The sequence below is a fragment of the Felis catus genome, chromosome E1 (genome assembly GCF_018350175.1).
Source record: "Felis catus isolate Fca126 chromosome E1, F.catus_Fca126_mat1.0, whole genome shotgun sequence".
Classification (NCBI taxonomy): domain Eukaryota; kingdom Metazoa; phylum Chordata; class Mammalia; order Carnivora; family Felidae; genus Felis; species Felis catus.
This window is the reverse complement of record NC_058381.1, coordinates 16,334,065-16,354,703: the sequence shown is the minus strand read 5'-3', so window position 1 is coordinate 16,354,703 and position 20,639 is coordinate 16,334,065. Positions and strand designations below refer to the sequence as shown.

Here is a 20,639-nt window from a genome sequence, read left to right as displayed (position 1 = left end):
ACGGACTGAGCCACCCAGGCATCACTCCCCCCCCACACACCTCGCAGGGATTTGAATTTTAAATAGAGTCTCAGAAAAAGAATAATGTTTAATCCTAGAGAAGGACCCTCAGTGGAATTTCAGGCATCCACAAGTGAGTTATTTGAAGCAGCAAAGTCAATGTCATTCCCAGCCACAATTCAAAAGGCTCCAAAATGTGAAGGTTTGCTCTGGCATCCAGCTGGGATGAGTATAGGGTTCACATCCTTCTCACCAAAGAGCATACCAATAATCCCATTGTTTCAAACTATTGCTCCGTGGAGAAAAAGAACACGGCACTAGGAAACAAATTGTGTATTTATCTGTGATTATTTATTTTATTATCTGTCTTGCTCACTAGACTATAAGCATCCTAAGGACATTTGTATTTCTGGGGCTCTATTCCCCAAATCTGCAATATCTGTGAAATTACAAAGTGAATGAAAGCAGACAGAACTGGATGTTTTCTCAGTCTGTTTCCCATCATCCCCACAACACACACACAAACACACACCAAATCACACAGAAATGCATGCCTCTAGCAGGATTCTATACAGAGCATAGGCCACAGATGTCCAACTGTGGCCAGTAGAATCCAGCTTAACTAACAGGATGTCAGTCTCAATGGGCCATCTCAGGTCAAGAGGTCATCAGGTCAACACCCAGAGAATTCGGTTCCTGAGTATCACATTCTATGGCCACTTCTGCTGCTACCCCTATCCATGTCCTTTAACCACTCTAGACAGAAATGAGTCACTGCCCTGCTCATGGCCTTGCCCAGCCCTTCAGAAAAGCCTGGCCCCTAGGGTCCAAGGTAGGCAGGTCAGGAGGCAGCAGGTGGACATTTCATTCCCAGAAGGGCCCGGTGGGAGAGGTGATATGGTGAATGGGAGCCCTCCCCCCGCCACCCCCCAGCCAGTGTCTTCTTCTGAAACTGCCCCCATCCAGGGCACGGTTGGACATATGAGTGCTTCCAGAGAATTCCACTGGCCAGGGAGTCAGGAGACCTGGTTCTGGTTCTGCTACCAACTTGCTACATGACTTTGTGCCACTCCTGTTTTCTCTATACTTCAATTTCCTTTTCTTTGCAAGGAAGACCTCCTTTCTACAAAAGAAGGTGGGCAGAACCAGCTACATAATTTGCAGCGCCCTGTACAAAATGAAAACTGGGGCTTCTTGTTCAAAATCATTGTGAATTTCGGGACGGTGACAGAAGAACATTCAACTGAGCTGGGGGCCCTTTTAAGCATGGGGTGCCCACGTCCCATGCCCATGAATCTGGCCCTGAGTGTAGGACATAGTAGTGTAGAGGTAATGAGCACAAGTTTTGGATCAAAACTCATCTGATATTTGAGTCCTCCACCTGCAAAATAGGATACCAGTCTCAGAGGACTCAGTGAAATAGACTCCAATAAAGAGGGGCCTCAAGAAAGACTGCACCTGGTTTTCTCAAGGGTAACCTCAGCCTGAGTATGACCACCAACAGGCCTCCCCTCCCTCATGGTGTCTCCAGGGAGCCCGTTACCCACGATCAGGAGGAAATAGACGGGCAAGCCCCAAGCACCCCTCACCTCCACAGAAGGATGGAGATGACCTATCTGAGGAGTCCTTCCCACAGATCCTCAGGGCAGCCTCCCAGAGGGGAGAGTCTGCCTGGGGCAGCATGTGAGCTGAGGGAGGGTGCCAGTCAAGTAATAAACAAGCTTAAACTGTTTGCATCACCTTTCCCTCCACTAGTGAGAACTCACAATCCACCATGAGCAGGATGCTGCTTAGCAATAATTACTAGTAATAGCAATCATCCTCTTTTTTTTTTTTAATGTTTATTTAGTTTTGAGAGAGAGGGAGAGAGGGAGTTGGAGCACGGGAGGAGCAGATAAAGAGGAAGACACGGAATCTGAAGCAGGCTCCAGGCTCTGAGCTGTCAGCACAGAGCCCAATGTGGGGCTCGAACTTATGAGCTGTGAGATTATGACCTGAGCCAAAGTCGGATGCTCAACCGACTGAGCCACTCAGGTGCTCCTCATTATCTTAGTAATATTGATACTGATTTCTACTGAATGCTTATTTTTTTAAAATTTTTTTTTCAACGTTTATTTATTTTTGTAACAGAGAGAGACAGAGCATGAACGGGGGAGGGGCAGAGAGAGAGGGAGACACAGAATCGGAAACAGGCTCCAGGCTCTGAGCCATCAGCCCAGAGCCTGACGCGGGGCTCGAACTCACGGACCGCGAGATCGTGACCTGGCTGAAGTCGGACGCTCAACCGACTGTGCCACCCAGGCGCCCCTCTACTGAATGCTTATTATAGGCCAGGCATAGCACTAAGTGCTTTGTATTTATTTATTTATTTATTTATTTATTTATTTATTTATTTATTTATTTATTTTACTAAGTGCTTCTGAAACATATCTTGGCCACACAACAATCCTATACGGAAGGCCCTGTTATTATAATACCCATTTTACAGACTGGAAACTGCAACCTAGAGAAAAGTAAGTAACTTGCCGCAAGTCAGAGGGCTGAGCTGTGTGACTCCTATTTACAGACCACAGTCTTAACCCCTCTGGGCTGGACCTGCATTCTCAACTCAGGGAGTCCCACACCCCCAGCACCAGCAACCCCCACTGACCACCTGCAGGTATTAGAGGCCTGGCTCCTGCCCTTGGAAACAAAAGCCATTAAGAGATTCAAACAGTTTCAACCAAGTGTAAAAAATAAAAAGAACTTGTCTGGTACAGAGAAGGGTTGGAGTAGGGAGGGAGGGCCCCCCAAATGAAGAGAGACAAGCAGGAAAGAAGAGAGAATATAGACTGGAAGCCAGGAAAAGTCCTGAGCAGCCCAACTGCCTGCCTCCTGGGCTAAGATTTGCTGCCTGGTGTTTCCTTGGCTAATCCTCTTTCTGACCCCAGCTGGACTGATGGCCGCTGGGACCCGAAGGAGAGCACCGGAGAGCAGAAGTGACAAACCAGGGCCCACATGCTTACCCTACGGCAGGTGAGCAAGGGCCCAGTAAGCCAGGAGTAGCCGGAGGGGATTCAAGATCAGCCTGCAGCTTCCTACATGGGCACGTTGGGAAGGCTTTAGGCTTCTTTGTCTGTAGAGTTCTAGATGGATCTCGGTGGCCTGCAGCGGGTCACCAGCTTCCGCAGCTTTCCTCCTCGGTGAAGCCAGCCCTGAGCCCTTCCCTGCAGGGCTCCCTTTCTTAACTCCGTCTCAGAATGTAGCAGATCATATTATACTATTATGTTCTTGTTGTGTCCACATCTGGGACCGCCTCTGTACTCCCAGGCCTACCGCAGTGCCTGGTACATAGGAGGTGCAAGGAAATATTTTCTGAACGTTGACCAAATGGTGCAATCCTTGATATTAAGAAATTCATGAAACTCTGGAAATTCCACACTGCTCTGATCAAACGGGCTGTATATTCAAATCCAGTAAATATTTATTGACCATCTATAAATACCGGGCCCAGTGCTATAAGCTTTAACATGTGTTGACAGCCACAAGCATGTGTATTAACTTAAGTCTATAGAAGCCCCATATTATAATAGAAGGAAATAAACCTTGCAGCCAAATAAAAGTGCTTTAAAATTCCCCACCCACCCTATTCCCTGGGGGGAATTTGACAGCTGTCAAAGCTGTGGTTCTCAGGGCACCTGGCTGGCCCAGTCAGTGGAGCATGTAACTCTCGATCTTGGAGTTTGTAAGTTTGAGCCCCACGTTGGCTGTAGAGATTAAACATAAAATCTCAAAACAAATAAGCTGTGGTTCTCAAAGTGTGTTGTGGTGGCAGCAGCATGGACAGAAAACTTCTCAGACCCCACCCCACATCTACTGAATTCAAAATTCTGTCTTAACAGCAAAGGGGCAGGGGCTCCTGGGTGGTTCAGTGGGTTAAGCCTCTAACGTCAGCTCAGGTCATGATCTCACAGTTCATGAGTTCAAGCCCCGCATCCTGCTCTGTGCTGACAGCTCAGAGCCTGGAGCCTGCTTCGGATTCTGTGCCTCCTTCTCTCTCTGCTGCCCCCACGCCCTCTCTCTCAAAAAAAAAAAAAAAAAAAAAAAAAAAAAAAGTAAAACATTAAAAAATTTTTCTAACAGCAAAAGTGATTGGAATGCTCAGGAAGATAGATTTGTTCTTCCAGAGTCTAGCTCAGTGGCTATTAAATATCAGCTCACGTAAGAATGCCTGTTGAGGGTTATATACATTATGCCTCGCATGCCACAATTTAATGTTTATTCAAGAGTAATTTTGACTACACACAATTTGTTTCTTGCACATTAACTTTAGAGCATCCCTATCCATGCGGTGGATGCAGGGAAAATTTATGGCAAGAGACAACTATGGGTCTCAAAAGGAACAAAATAGCCATAGAAAATCAATAAGGGAAAAACAAAAACATGAGATTGAACCACTGACTTCTCTTCTGGCCCCCTAACATGAACCCTTAAAACGAGATTGGGGAAAAACAAAGAAAATGTCCCAACAGCACAAGTTCCCAGGCCTGGAAAGGAGCCTACCCTCCCAATCCCTTCCCCCCAAACAGTTCTGGCTTTTCCTTCCCGTGTGTCATACGTTTCCAGGCCTGCTCCCCCACCCTTCCCCGAACAAGTCAGGAAATGGCCCACGGCTCCAAATTAATAATTCTGAGCCACACTCTCTTGACAAATGGCCGGGGTTCCCGGAGTGAAGCGCCCCCGCCGCCCTCGGCCCGCCGCCCACGAATCCCAGGAATCCGGGGGAGGCCTCCGTCGGATCCCGGCTGCAGTCCCCGGGGGGTGGGGCTCCGCGGTGGGGCTCGGGCGCGGCGAGCGCGGGCAGTGCGGCCGGACTTCAAAGGCGGGCAGCGGGGCAAGCATTTCCGCGGCACCTGCAGCGGCGGCGGGTCCCTCCCGCGGCGCGGCTGGAACCCGCCCCCGCCCAGGAGCACAGCTTCACCCGGCCGGGGCGGGCGGAGGGAGGAGGGGCCGCGGCCGTGATTTAGGGCCAGGCGGTTCCGCTGGCGGCCGCGAAGGTGCCTATTACCGCTCGACTGGGCCTGGATTTCAGAAATTCCTGCTCTTCCTCTGGAAGTTCCGGCGTCGCTCCCCCGGGGGGAGGGCAGAAGTCCCACCTCGGAGGGAAAGCCCAGACCGAGGGACGGGCTTTCCGGGGGAATCGAGCCCACGGGGTCCTGAGAACTCGAGCGGGGCGGGAGAGCCGACCCCCAGAAAGGCCTGCAGTCTTCCTTCGTTTTCAGGCTGAGACCCTTAGCAGTTCAATTCAGAGATGGGCTTAGAGTAGCGGTAATTTGGGATCCGGCAGACTCGGGTTCAGTTTCAGGCTCTGCTCATTCATTCATTCATTCATTCAACAAAAATGTATTGACTGCCTACTGTGCTAGTTACTGGTGTAGAGTAATAATAAAACAAAACCTGTCCTCATGGAAGTCACATTCTAGTGCGGAGAGCAAATAACGAGAAAAATAAGTAATTTGTATAGTAAATAAGTACCATTATAAGTATATCAGGGGGCACCTGAGTGGCTCAGTGGTTTGAGCAACTGACTCTCTTGATTTTGGCTCAGGGTTGTGATCTCACTGTTTGTGGGTTCAAGCCCCACACCCAGCTCCACGCTGACAGCATGGAACCTGCTAGGGATTCTCTCTCTCCCTCTCTGTCTGCCCCCCCCCCCCGTAAATAAATAAACTTAAAAAAAAAAAAACCCACAAGTATAGGAGCGCCTGGGTGGCTCAGTCGGTTAAGCGTCCGACTTCAGCTCAGGTCACGATCTCGCTGTCTGTGGGCTCCAGCCCCTTATCAGACTCTGCTGACAGCTCAGAGCCTGGAGTCTGCTTGGAATTCTGTGTCTCCATCTCTCTCTGCCCCTCCCCTGCTCATACGCTGTCTCTCTCACAAAAATAAATTTTAAAAAACATTAAAATTTTTAAAGAAAAAGTATATTAGAAGGTAAAAATAACACCAGAAAACAGAAAATGAAGAGTGTGTGTATAGGTTCAGGGGTTGGGGGATGTGGGGTAAGGGGAAGCCCACCTGAGAAAGTGACATCTGAGTAAGGATTTGAATGAGACAAGGCATTGTGGCTATCTTGAGGAAGAGCTTCCAGGCAGAGGGAACAGCATGTGCAAAGGTCCCAAGGCAGGAGAGTATGTCTGAGTTTCAGGACAGCATCCACAAGTAAGGTGGCCAGTGAGGGTGGGGCAGGGCAACAAGTGAGCTTGGGTCACTTGGCCATGTAGCCTATGGCAATATCTTCCCATTTTACTTGACAAGATATGGGAAGTCATTAAACATTTACTTCCTCCCCTTCACTTCATGGATCTTTAAAAACAAAACAGGGGCGCCTGACTGGCTCAGTCGGAAGGACCCTTGGTCTCAGGATTGTAAATTCAAGCCCCACACTGGGTACAGAGATTACTTAAAAATAAAATCTTTTAAAAATAAAAATTTGGGGACACCTGAGTGGCTCAGTTGGTTAAGTGTCCAACTCTTGATCTCAGCTCAGGTCTTGATCTCAGGATCATGAGTTTAAGCTGCTTTGGGCTCTACCCTGGGCATGAAGCCTACTTTAAAAAATTAATAAAATAAAATAAAAATGTTTTTTTTTTAATTAAAAGAAAAAAAGAGGGGCACCTGGGTGATTCAGTCAGTTAAGCGTCTGACTCTTGGTTTCGGCTCAGGTCGTGATCTCGCAGTTTGTGAGTTCGAGCCCCAAGTCAGACTCTGCACTTAGTGGGGAGCCTGCTTGAGATTCTCTCCGCCCCCCTCTGCTCCTCCTGTGCTCTCTCTCTCTCTCTCTCCCTCCCTATCTCAAAATAAATAAATAAACTTTTAAAAAAGAAGAAGAAGAAAGAAAAACTATTAGCTTCCTGTTTCTCTGACTCCTGGATGAGGACTCCCTCCCCCCCCCCCCATTCTGGGCAGCACCCGTCTCTTAGTGTCCTTCCTCCCCTGCCAGTGCTCTGGGAAGAAAGGCTTCTTCTCTCCTCCCTGCCTCCACTCCACCTCTTCTGGGGACCTTGTCTCATCAGTTACCTCTCCCTTGGTTTCACAGCTTTCCCTCTCCACTGGCTCCTTCCTTGGAAATACAAATGTGCTTGGGCTGCTTTCTCTGACTTAGTCTTTCTGACAACCTACAATGAACATCTTCCTTGCCTCGCCCAGCATCAGTTCTCACCCCTATAAACGAGGTCTGGCTCTTGTCACCCCCAATCAATCCCCAGTCTCCTGAAACCCTCTTCTCTTTCATTCATCCCCTGTGATCCCAGCAAGCCTTTCCTGGTCAGTTAAGTTACACATTTATTGAGCACCTCTTTGCCAGGTCTCGGATTAGGCACTGAAGATACAATGATGAACAAAATGGATGTGGTTCCTGCCCTCACGGAGCTCACCATCCAGTGCAGAATAGTATCTCGTAAACAATTGTTTTCCATAGCATGAAACAAGAGATCGCAAGGTTTAGAAGTGGTGCAGAGGTTGGAGGATGAGTTTCTAAGAGGGGACAGGAAGGGTTTTACAGGGGAGATGATGCCTGAACTAGACTTCAAAGGATGAATAGGAGTATAGGAGTGTGCCAAGCAGACAAGGGGTGGAAAGCATTGACAATCTAGGGAGCAACATATGCCAAAGCCTGCAACAATGCAGTCAATTGGCTTTGCCAAACCATATGGGAGACCAGGGAGTGGGAGATGAAGCTGGGGATTACGAGGCATTATGCCAGAAAGCTTTTGGTCACTGTAGGTCACCAGATACCACAAAAGCATATTAAGTTGAGGAGTGACACAGTGGTACATGGATTGTAGCTCCTCTGAACAGTATGGAGAATGGATCTAAGGCAAATTGGTTAAGAAGCTACTGCAGGGGTTCAGGTGGCAGGGGAGGGGCCTGAGGTATGCAGGTGTGTGTGTGGGGGGGGGGGGGTGCTGGAGTCAACATCTTTTTGGAAAGTAGAATTGGTACATGGAGGCAACCAACTGGATGTAGCAGATGATGAAAAGAAAGTGCTATTTCCCTGTCCTCCTTCAAAAACTGGAAGTCTGGGGGCGCCTGGGTGGCGCAGTCGGTTGAGCGTCCGACTTCAGCCAGGTCACGATCTCTCGGTCTGGGAGTTCGAGCCCCACGTCGGGCTCTGGGCTGATGGCTCAGAGCCTGGAGCCTGTTTCCGATTCTGTGTCTCCCTCTCTCTCTGCCCCTCCCCCGTTCATGCTCTGTCTCTCTCTGTCCCAAAAATAAAAAAAATTAAAAAAAAAAAAAAAACTGGAAGTCTGGGATTTCGGATCAGCTCCTAGTGATGGGCTCTCTGAACTAGGGTTCAAGTGTGGACTTGGAGAATACTCAGGAAAGGCAGAGAGCTGATGGTGTTATGGTCACCTCTGGGGCTGGGGGTGGGGAGACCTGGGGCACTGGAGCATTCCTGCATGGTTTTTTGTTGTTGTTGTTGTTGTCATTGTTGTTTGCTGGTACCATTTGAATAGTCTTTTTTTTTTATTTTAGTTAGTTAACAGACAGTGCATTATTGATTTCGGGAGTAGAATTCAGTGATTCGTCACTTACACACAACACCCAGTGCTCATCGCAACAAGTGCCCTCCTTAGTACCCATCGCCCATCTAGTCCACCTCCCACCCACCTCCCTCCATCAACCCTCAGTTTGTTCCCTATTGTTAAGAGTTCTCTTTTGGTTTGTTTCCCTCTTTTCTCTTATCCCACCCTTCCCATATGTTCATCTGTTTTGTTTCTTAAATTCCGCATATGAGGGAAATCATATGGTATTTGTCTTTCTCTGATTGACTTACTTCGCTTAGCATAATACATTCTAGCTTCATCCACGTCATTGCAAATGGCAAGATTTCATTTTCTGATGGCTGAGTAATATTCCATTGTGTGTGTGTGTATACATATCTTTTTAATGTCTATTTAAAAATTTTTTGATGTTTATTTTTTGAGCAAGTGAGAGAAAGAGTGTGAGCAGGGAGGGGCAGAGAGAGAGGGAGACACAGAATCAAAAGCAGGCTCCAGGCTCTGAGCTGTCAGCACAGAGCCTGATGCAGGGCTCGAACCCATAAACTGTGAGATTGTGACCTGAGCCAAAGTTGGACGCTTAACCAACTCAGCCACCCAAGGGCCCCTTTAATGTTTATTTTGTTTATTTTGAGTGAGAGAGAGAGAGACAGTAAGCACGAGGGAGGAGGGGTAGAGAGAGGGAAAGAGAGAATCCCAAGCAGACTCCACACCTTCAGCACAGAGTCCGAAGTGGGGCTTGAACCCATGAACCGTGAGATCATGACCTGAGCCCAAATCAAGAGTTAGACACTTAACTGACTGAGCCACCCAGGTGCCCCTATACCATATCTTCTTTATCCCTTCATCAGTGGATGGACATTTGGGCTTTCTCCATAGTTTGGCTATTGTTGATAATGCTGCTATAAACACGGGGATGCATGTACCCCTTCGAATCTGTATTTTTGTATTCTTTGGGTAATACCTAATAGTGCAATTGCTGGATCATAGAACAGTTCTATTTTTAGTTGTTGTTTTTTTTTTTTAAGAGCCTTCATACTGTTCTTCAGAGTGGCTGCACCAGTTTACATTCCCACCAGCAGTGCAAGAGGGTTCCCCTTTCCCCACATCCTTGCCAACATCTGTTGTTTCTTGTGTTGTTAATTTTAGCCATTCTGACTAGTGTGAGGGGATATCTCATCATAGTTATTTCCCTGATGATGAGTGATGTTGAGCATCTTTTCATGCGTCTGTTAGCCATCTGGATGTCTTCTTTGGAAAGTGTCTGCTCATGTCTTCTGCCCATTTCTTTATTGGGTTGTTTGTTTTTTGGATGTTGAGTTTGATAAGTTCTTTATAGATTTTGGATACTAACCCTTTATCAGATATGTCATTTGCCAATATCTTCTGCCATTCCACAGTCTGCCTTTTAGTTTCGTTGATTGTTTCCTTCACTGTGCAGAAGCTTTTTATCTAATAGTATTCTTACCTGGGGGGAGGGGCACCTCCATGGGGGGGCTCTAGGTGGGAGGGATTCCTCGCAGCTGGGACAGACAGGACTCTAGGTACTTGACTCCTTGACTTGAGTGTGGAGCAGGTGTCCTAAAGAAACGGGCAAGAGAGGAGAAATTGCTCTGCCAGCACCTGGGCCAGTAGCCGCGAGTGTCCTGTGGGGCATCCACAGGAGGTTACTGCTTAGGTGTGGGTCCAGCCACCCCCTTTCCTGTAATTCCTATGAGTTTCCCAAACTTGAACCCCAGCCTTTCTTTCCATTGATCTTGTGAGCTGCCTCAGAGCTACCCAATAAGTTCCTCTTCTGTTTAAGTGAACCAGATTGGGTTTTGTTGTTTACAACCAAGAATCCTGACAACACAGAGCAGAGAGTAAGCAACCATCCTGTTTCCCCTCGATTACTCCCCAGCCTGTACCTGCCACGTACCGGCTTTGAGACCTGGGGCAGGTGCTTTAGTCTCTTTGACCCTCAGTGTCCTCATTCTATAAAATGGATTGGTAACTGCCTCCCAACCAGATTGGGATAAGTAAATGGCACCATGCAGAGAACCCTTGGTGCAGTGCCTGGCACATACGTACTTATTACTATTTTGTTATTATGATTGTTATCCTCTCTCTGGCAGACTTACCACCCCAGGGGTTCTTTCTTCCACTCTCATGCAGGCATATGGCTCTCTCTCCCTGCCCCAACTCCCAGCCCACAGAGTCACTTCCCTCAGTCAAGCACCCCCTGACAGCTTATTCCTTCTTGGTCTAAAGCTAGAATATTTCTTGGCCCTTCACCTACACTCACCTCTGCTGTGCCTATAACACTTAACAGCAGAGTGAGTTGTTTGGGCTCTGGAATAGGACCATCATTTATTAGCTGTATATCCTTGGGCGAAATGCTCAGTTAACCTCTCTGAGCCTCAGCTTCCTTGTCCATAAAATGGGGCCATATGATAGTACTGCTTCATCAGATTTGTTGTGAAGATCAAATGAAACAGCACGGTATGCTCTCGGCACAGGGCCTGGGTCCTCTAAGTGTCCAAGGAATGCTAACTTTCTCCTCCTGCTGCCACCCTCCTCCCTTCCTCAGCCAGTCTGGCCACTGCAGCTGTAAATCATCCAGGAAGTAAGAGCATCCTCCTTCCTCCCATCCCAGTACCAAACTCCTTATCACCTCCACCCACTAATGGCCTGGTGATTGGCTTCTCATTAAAGCAATGACAAAGGGCCTCTGTGATTTTAGCGTGGTTCTAATCAGCCACAGATCTGCCCCAGAGTCAGTCGGGGATGAGGTAGGAATTCTGGGTCCTGGGGCCAGGCTTGGTGTAGACTGAGGACTCTGCCTCCCTGTCTCCCGGAGAGGCAGCCACTGCCCCTGCCTGGAATTCTTAGGACAGGGCCCTGCCGTGGGGGAGGAGAAACAGGGCTCTCCCCCAGTGCCCAGGAGGCTGACAGCCAGGTGTGGTCTCAAGGAACCATCTCTGCCTTCCTGAAGTTCAATTTTCTCATCTGTCAAATGGGAACCATAAGTAATATCCCCTACCCTGTAGGGTTGGTGTGAGGATAGAATGCGATAAATCGAATGTATATTTCTATGACTTTGTAGGTGTTAGTAGATGGTAGCCACTTTTACTGTTACTGCTTTTTCATTATTATCAGATTCCTATTTTTATTATTATTGGAACCCAGGTGCCAAATTTTCCAACTCCATTTGATAAATACCTTATTCTGTCTCCAGTGATTTTTAATGCCACATGTCTATAATGCCACCTCCAACCATTTCTGTTTAATCCTCGTGTGATCTGGCAATGCCTTGGTCTCCTCGGTCATTTTCAGAATTGTTTTGGATGTTCTTGGCCCTTTACGCTTCCATGGGGATTTTAGGATCCTTCTGTCTAGTTTAATCATCTCCATGTTTATTCTTCTTTGACTCTTTTATATCTCTTCTATATATGTTTCTTTCTCAAGGTGGCTTCCCTCATGGCGGCAAAATAGCTGCAGGAGTTCTAGGAGTCACATGCATCCTCCATCATGCACAAAAGGGGAAGAAAACCGCCAAGTAGGCAGCTCCTCAAATCCTGACCCATAGCAATGTCCATTGTTGTTTTAAGCCAATAAGTCTTGAGATAATTTGTTATGTATAGCAACAGATAATTAATATAGCACTATGCCACTTCCCAGCCTTTCCTGCAGTTGGCTGAGTTCTCCTGTGAATATCTGCAGAAGTGATGTACAGTCACTCGCAGTTCTGTGGATAATAATGCAGCCTCCACGCTCCGTCCCCTTCCTCCTGGCTTGAAGACCTAGGGCATCTGTGGGAGCTGGGAGCGGGAGTCTAAAGGGAGAAGAAGCCTGGAGAAGGGCTGCATCTACCATCACCTTAACTAATACAGTTTTCATACAGAGTCTTACAGATTTTTAAAAATACAATCAATGTTCACTTAAATTTGCTCATAGATTTATGAATTTCTTTGCTCTACGTTACCTCCTGTATCTCAGGCATTCCATCAGGGGGCATTTATTTCTGCCTCAATTACAGTCTTTAGAGTTCCCTCTACTGAAAGCCTCCTGGTGATGACTCTCACCTTTATTTCTCCCATGCAAGTCTTGGTTGATGATTACATTGAAAAAAATCACTTTGAAGATACGATGTTGTCTTTTTACTTCCACTGCTATGGAAGTAACAGCTTCGGAGTAACTGTCACTCTCTTGAAGGTAATTTTTTTTTTCCAGATTGGTTTTCAAAGCTTTTCATTGTTTGTGGGTTTTGATAGTTCACTATAACACATTTAAGCATGTGAGTTTTTAAAAAATTTTAGTTTCTAGGATCTGTTGGGCTTCTTGAATTTGTGGTTTGTTACCTCTTCTAGACTGGTGAAATTCCTCCCCTTTATCTTTTCAAATATTGCCTCTGTTGCTTTTTGTTTTTCTCTTCATATGGTTCTCCAGTCACAGATAGGACAGACTGTCTCATAGATAGATCTATTCTCCTCACTTCTGCTTTATTCTATAGATAGTTTTTAAAAACATTTCCATTAACTTCTGTTTAGTTTGATCCTCCTAACTTCTTGTGATGTAGGTAGGGAAGAGTGCGTCTTTTGCCAACAAGGACAAACTGGACTCAGCAAGGCAAAGGCATTTTCCCAAGGTCACACAGCTCCTGGTCGAGCAAGAAGACAGTGAGGCAAGTGATAGCAAAGAGGCAGTATTATCTGCTCAAACAAGGTTAAGCTCCAAGGACAGATAGCCAGGGGTATGAGTCCTGGACCCACTGCTCGCTAGCCTAGTGACCCTGGAGAAGTCACTTAATCGCTTCTTGTTGGGATTTTGCCACTTGCAAAACGGGAACCATAAGGCCTAACTTGCGGGCTGTTTGGGGAAGTTCATGAGATAGTATATGCAAAATTCCTGGCACCGAATAAGGCATTCAATAAATATTTGATGAATGAATTAATAAAGTGTTTAGCCCGGTTTGGCGCAGTCTCTCAATCAATGTGAGCGATTGCTCTTCTGTTTATACTTTATTTATATAAATAAGTTACAATTTGATGTTATCAACATTGTCATTTCCACAAGTCCCTCAGAATCTGGGAGCCTCTGGGGGCTCCTGCCCCTGCCCCTCCAAGGCTCCCAGACGTGCCCAGCGCCCGCCCCAGGACGCGGCCCGCCCCGCCATAAATCAGGCCCAGAGGTCTCCGGGGCCTGTAATTAACATGCCGCAGGGGGCGGGTCCGGGGCGGCCCCGGGCGGCCCCGCCCACCCTGTCCCTGGGGCTTCCTGCGCCCCGATCCTCTCCAGAAGTGGGGGGGGGGGAGAGCGCAGGGAGCTGGGGGGTCTCGCAAAGCCCCCTGATTTATTGCCCTTTGTGTGAAGGAGATTTACGAGCTCAGACCTGGAGCGGAGACCTTGTCGGGAGGCGCGGAGAGCGGGTTTCCCAGAGGCAAGGGAGGCCGGTGGTCACCCGCGTAAGTCCTGTGGGCTGGCGGTGCACGTCCTGCCACCCCGTGGGTCCGGGCATCTCCCTCGCCAGGTCTCCTGAGGGCTCCGAGCGGGGGCTGGGCGATGCGGGGGGTGGTGGGGAGGCAAATCCCTAGCTTCCCACCTTGTAACACTCCGTGTCCACAGTCTCCTTTGCTTTTGTGTCAGGGGAAGAAGCAGCCCCCACTCCACCCAGGGCCATCCCTTCAGCCTCCAGGACGGTCACTCCATCAGTTATTCTCCTTCTGTTATGAGTCAGCGTCTCTCCCCTGGCTCCTTCCCTTCAGTCCATAGATACGGTGCTATTTCAATCAATCAATTGCTGCATGACAAACCACCCCAAAGTGGCTTAAAACACCAATCTGTTATTTCTCATGATTCTGTCTGTTGATTTGGCAGTTCCTCTCCTCGTGTGATGTCATCTAGGGTCATTGATGATTTCATTCACCTAGGATCTTCTCTGGCGCTGGAATGCTCAAGACGGCCCCTCCCGCCTTCTCCAGGGCCTCTCTACAAGGGTCATCTCTCCAGCAAGATAGCTTGGACTTCCTTACAGCATGGCTGCTGGGTTCCAAGAGGGGAAAAGGGGAAACTGCTGCTTCTCTTAAGGACTGAACTTGGTGGGAAGACCCGAAACACCACTGCTGCCAACTCTCTTGGTCAGAGCAAGTCTCAAAGCCAGCACAGAGGGAGGGAAAATAGATTCCAACTCTTGGCTGATTGAATGACGTGTGTCCATGGATTAGAGGAATTATTGGCAGCGGTATTGGGAGACTGTCGACCAGGAGTGATCAAGTATCTAGTCCTGAATATAAAAAAGCCTTCCCTTGATCTTGCTTTTCCCTAGAAATCTTTCACTGACTCACTACCCACCCCCCACCCTGCCTCATTTAGCATCCCATAAGAATCTGGATTTGCCGCTGTCTACTCTGCTGAAACTGCATTCATCAGTGACTTCCTACATGGCTGACATGATGGCCATCTTCAGTTCTCACCCGGCTTGCCCTGCCAGTGAGCTCTGAAGCAGCCAACAACCCCCGCCTTCCAGAAACAGTGCTCCCTGCTTCCTGGTATGCACCTCTCTTCTGGGTCTCTTCCCACTCTTTTTCTGTCTTTTTGGTTAGGTCCTCTTCTTCCGTCAACCCCTTTATTTCCAGGTCTTCCACATCTTTATTTCCATCTGCAAGCTCTCTCCTGACGTGCAGATCCGTGTTCCTCACTTCTGGAATACTGTTCTGCAGACATCTCCACCCACATACACCTCGCTTCTCCCTGGCTTCCCCTCTTAGCGAATGAACAAAATCATCGTTTACCTGGCTGTGCCAGCCGGGAACGCAGGAGCCATCATCCCACATACTTCCCACCCTTGCCGTCCACTACCCTTCCATATACGCACAATGTGATGGTCCACCAAACTTGTTGCTTTTACCTCATGATTTGCTCTCTAGTCTGTCCCTTCCTCTTCATCCTCACAGCCATCGTCTCCTGGTAGAAGAGTCCCCAAACTGCTCTTACTGATCTTTTTTGCCTCAGTCTATCTATGCCTCATCTCTCCCTCCACCTGGCTACCCAAACACCATTCCCAAACAAGTCTGGTCACTCCCCTCCCTGCCACCGTGGTGGTGCTGACCACAGCATTTCACAAAGTTTGTTCTGTAGATGTTAACAGGTGTTAACAACAACAACAAAAGTTCTCTTGACAAATACATTTGGAAAATGATGGGTTTGAACAAAACCAAGCAGGTTTCTTTGCTTCCTGACTCCTAGGATTCTCCACTGTGCTGAAACACACAGAAGCAAATTTATTGACAAAGAATTCTTTCCTCACAGAGCATCTACCAGGACGGGCTTTCCAGCACACACAACTGTTGAAGAATTGTTAAGTGGTTAAAACCAGATAGGCATGCAGCTTAGTGCAGTAGGACTGATCTCCGGGTAACCCCCTTAACCTCCCTGTGACTCCCTTTATCCGGCTGTAAAATGGGGGTGAGAATCACCACTCAGAGGTGGTTGTGAGCATTAAATGAGACAGCACTTAGAACACCTGACACTCACCAGGTACCCAGTAATGGTGGGCGTTTACCCTGCCAGCTCTTCCCTGAAGGAGGCAAGTAACAGAAATAAGCTTCCAGAAGCCTAAACAAATTCTTTCTTCTCAAAGGTGTTCCTTTGGGCTGTTTCAAAGAGTTTCTCATCCTTCAAACACGGCTAACTCCAAAAAGAACTTTTTGCTTCCCAAATCAAAGGCTTTAGAACTTTGGAAAGAGAAAATTGGGAAATCTAGACCAGGGGTGTGGGAAAGCGAAGGGGGGGGGGGGGGGGGGGGAGGTGTGGTGTCTCTGCGCCCTCTGCTGGTCAAGATGTGAAATTCCAAGGAGACCGTCCATCTAGGCCTCTAGGCTGAAGCCCCTTGGCTCTCTGCTCCTGGGAGCTGCCTGCAGCACAAATTTGTAACAGGAAATTGCGCTTTTCTGACTCCTGGTCAACTTCCTCCTCTGCTCCCCTCAGGCCTCTCCAGATTTCACCACTTGCAACCCACAGTTTTTCCGTAGATCTTTCGGCAAGGAACCCACCCTCACCTCCCGTCAAGGGGGAGAAATTGAGACCTTCATATGTGAACCCTCAACTTCCTGTTAGTGCTCACAAAAATATCTGTCTGCACCCATGAGTCTTCTTTCCTCCTGCTGGCGGGTGCTAACCCCTGCTGCTGAGCTGAGGAGCCCCTTCCCTCCCATCTCTTACAAAAACTAGGCTTTTTTTTTCTTTTTGAAAATAGACGATTTTTTTTAAATGAATTTAGATTTACATAAAAACTGAGAGGGTATCACAGAGTTCCCATATGTTCTTCACCCAGTTTCCTTTCAGATAGCATCTTAGAAACATCTTCTAAAGGAGCTCCTGGGTGGCTCAGTTGGTTAAGCATCCGACTCCTGATTTCAGCTTGGGTCATGATCTCAGAGTTGTGGGATCCAGCCCCCAGTCTGCATGGAGCCTGCTTGGGATTCTCTCTCTCCCTTTCTCTCTGCCCCTCCCCTGCTCCCTCTCTGTTCCTTTATGTTTAAATACATAAACATTTTTTTTTTAAAGAAACATCTTCTAAGAAGTTCTCTTAAATTTATTAAATGTAAGCATTACCCAGTGACTATATAGCCCACTCACTGAGCACACACTGTGTTAAAATCATCTTTTTTAAAAGATTTTATTTTTAAGTAATCTCTAATCCCAACGTGGGGCTTGAACTCACACTGTGAGAACAAGAGTCTCATGCTCTAGTGACTAAGCCAGCCAGGTGTCCTGAAATCATCTTTTAAATAATTCTTAGAAAACCTTGTAAGAAGTCTTTTTAAACAGATCTGTATAAGCATTAGAGAATGGCCATATTATGTTCCATTCACTGAAACAACATTCAGATGTGCTGAATGCATCTTTCAACTCATGTCTTAGAAACACCTTGTAAGAAGTGTTCTTACATCAATATAAGCACTACTGTGTTCCATTCACTGAAAACACACTTTGCTGAAAGCCTCTTTCAAATAATTCTTTTAAAAAATCTTGTAAGATTTTTTTAAGGTTTTATTTATTTAAATTTATTATTTATTTTGAGAGAGAGAGAGAGAGAGAGAGAGAGAGAGTATGAGTGGCAGGGTGGTGTGGGGCAGAGGAAAGGGAGAGAGAATCCCAATCAGGCTTCATGCTGTCAGAACAGAGCCTGATGCGGCGCTCAAGCTCACAAACTGTGAGATCATGACCTGAGCCGAAGTCAAGAGTCAGATGCTTAACTGACTAAGCCACCCAGACACCCCAGAGCTGAGTTTTTTTAAAAGTTGGGTTGGGGGGGGGGGCGGTACCTGGCTGGCTCAGTCAGAGGAGCATGTGACTCTTGATCTCGGTGTCATGAGTTCAAGTCCCACATTGGGTGTAGAGATTATTTAAAAATAAAATCTTTAAGAAATAAACATTTTTTTAAAAAAGTTGAGTTTGGGGTGATTGTGGGACATTCCAGGGGAGATAATTCACAACAGGCAAACATTTATACAGCATGACTCGAGGAGGTTAGCATGGAGGTATACATTGGGTAGCTGCTAAGGCCAGAGGAGTGGATGAAATTGCCGTGGGAAACATGACGGATGAGAAGAGCAGTGGGTGTCAGACAGATCATTAAGAGCAGTGAAGTAGTAGTGGGTGGTAAAGAAAAGCCCTCAAAGGAAGCTAAAGAAGGAGGCCAGAGGTGTGGGAGGGAAACCACAAGAAAGACTCACAGAACATTTCGAGGAGGTGACCACGGTCATGAGCCAAAGACTCTGAAGAAGTCAAGTAAGATGATCAGCTCTCTTGCTGGTTGGATTATGGTACTGGCTGAATTATGAGGTTCTTTCAGGATACAAGGAAGGGACTTCTCAGTTTACCTTAGGACAGTGCCCCTCAAACCTGAGCGTGCGTCACAATCACCCAGAGAGCTTGTTTAAAACATGGTTCTGGGAATGGTTGCCAGAGTTTCTGGTTCAGTGAGTCTGGGGCAGGGCCTGAGAATGTGTACTTCTAACAAGTTCCCAGGTGATGCTGAGGCTGCTGTCCCAGGGCCACACTGGAAGAAACACCGACTTTGGTATTACCATCCTCAGGGAAGTGAGGTGGCAAGGACACCTTCTTGGCAGCCACATGGTGACCTAGGGAGAACTACAACAGTGGCTCATTGGCATTCCAGACCTAGAAGAAGCTCCAATAGTTAAAGCAATCTAGCAAACGGTTTAGAAGACAGCCCCCCTGCCCACCCCCACAGGGGGACAAGCCCTCTCACACATGCTGCTGGGAGGGAAACTGGCATCATTCTCATGAAGGGAAATTTGGTAATAGCTATCAAAATAATGCAGGTATATTCCCTTCAACCCAGCAATCGTTCTTTATGGAACTTATTCTACAGCTATGCTTGCACCCATGAAATGACATCTGCCATTGTTATTCATGAAAGCATTATTTTTATTTTTTCTTTTTTTAAGTATTTTTTAAAAATTTATTATTTATTTTGACACACAGAGAGAGAGAGCAGGGGAGGGGCAGAGAGAGGGAGAGAGAGACATTCCAAAGCAGGTTCCGTACCACCAGCCTAGAGCCCAACACAGGGCTCAAACCCACGAACCATGAGATCATGACCTGAGCTGAAATCAAGAGTTGGACACTTAACCGACTGAGCCACCCAGGCGCCTCTGAAAGCATTATTTTGAAAAGCAAAAGATTGGAAGCCATCTAAATATCCATCAGTAAGGGACTATTTAAATAAATGTCGGCACACTCATACAGTGGAATAATATGCAACTGTGGCAAAGAAAAGGATGGAACCAACATGGAAGTTTCTCGAAGAACCTTGTTAGTGAAAACAGAAAGGCACAGAACAGGGTGTGGAGTATGTACCTTTTGTGTAAAAGGGTGGAGGGGCACTTGGGTGTTCAGTCAGTTAAGCGTCTGACTCTTGACTTTGGTTCAGGTCATGATCTCACAGTTCATGGGTTCGAGCCCCTCATCGGGCTCTGTGCTGGCAGTGCAGAACCTGCTTGGGATTCTCTTTGTCTCCCTCTCTCTTGGCCCCTCCCCCGCTCACATGCTGTTTCTCTTTCAAAATAAACTTTTTAAAAATTATTAAAAAAGAAAAGGGTGGAAAATAAGAATATATATTTGTACATACTTGAATTTGCATAAAGAAGTTCTCAAAAGACACATGAGAAATTAATCTGAGTGGTTTCAGAGGCAGAGATGGGATAGGACTGGAAGGATGGAGAACAGAGGTAGGAGGCAAACTTTTTACTGAATAGTTGTTTATGCTTTTTAAAAAACCATATGGGCCATGTGACTCTATTATCCTTTTTAAAAAAAGATATTTATTTTTGAGAGAGAGAGAGAGAGAGGATCCAAAGCGGGCTCTGCACTAACAGCAGAAAGCCCCATGCAGGGCTTGAACCCATGAACTGTGTGAGATCATGACCTGAGCCAAAGTCAAGAATTCAACACTTAACTGACTGAGCCACCCAGGCATCCCCTTTCTTAAAACAGATCTTATTTTTTGGAGCAGTTTTACATTCACAGCAGAATTGAGCAGAAAGTACAGAGATTTTCCCTGCCCCCATAGATGCCTTGCCTCTCCATTATCACCATCCTCCATCAGAGTGATACATTTGTTGCAATCAATGCCCGATGCTGACACATCATAATCACCCAAAGTGCACAGTTTACATTAGTGTTAATTCTTGGTGTTCTATATTCTGTGGGTTTGTACAAATGTATAATTACGTGTCTCTACCATTATATATCATACAGAGCAGTCTCTTGCCCTACAAATGCTCTGTGCTCTGCCTATTCATCCCCTGCCCCCCAACCCCTGACAACCATCTGTTATCTTCTTTTTAATTAAAATTTTAAATTATTTTTTTTTAATTTTTTTTCAACATTTTTATTTATTTTTGGGACAGAGAGAGAGCATGAACGGGGGAGGGGCAGAGAGAGAGGGAGACACAGAATCGGAAACAGGCTCCAGGCTCTGAGCCATCAGCCCAGAGCCTGACGCGGGGCTCGAACTCACGGACTGCGAGATCGTGACCTGGCTGAAGTCGGACGCTTAACCGACTGCGCCACCCAAGCGCCCCATAAAAT

The 20,639-nt window shown here is 47.0% G+C and overlaps 1 long non-coding RNA gene across 1 annotated transcript; it reads left to right on the top strand.

Moving 5' to 3' along the window:
- Positions 1-13,832: 13,832 nt before the first annotated feature.
- Positions 13,833-15,717, top strand: LOC123381934. Its single transcript, XR_006589550.1, has 2 exons — positions 13,833-13,984; positions 14,450-15,717. It is a non-coding gene; the product is annotated as an uncharacterized LOC123381934 (long non-coding RNA).
- The last annotated feature ends 4,922 nt before the right edge of the window (positions 15,718-20,639 follow it).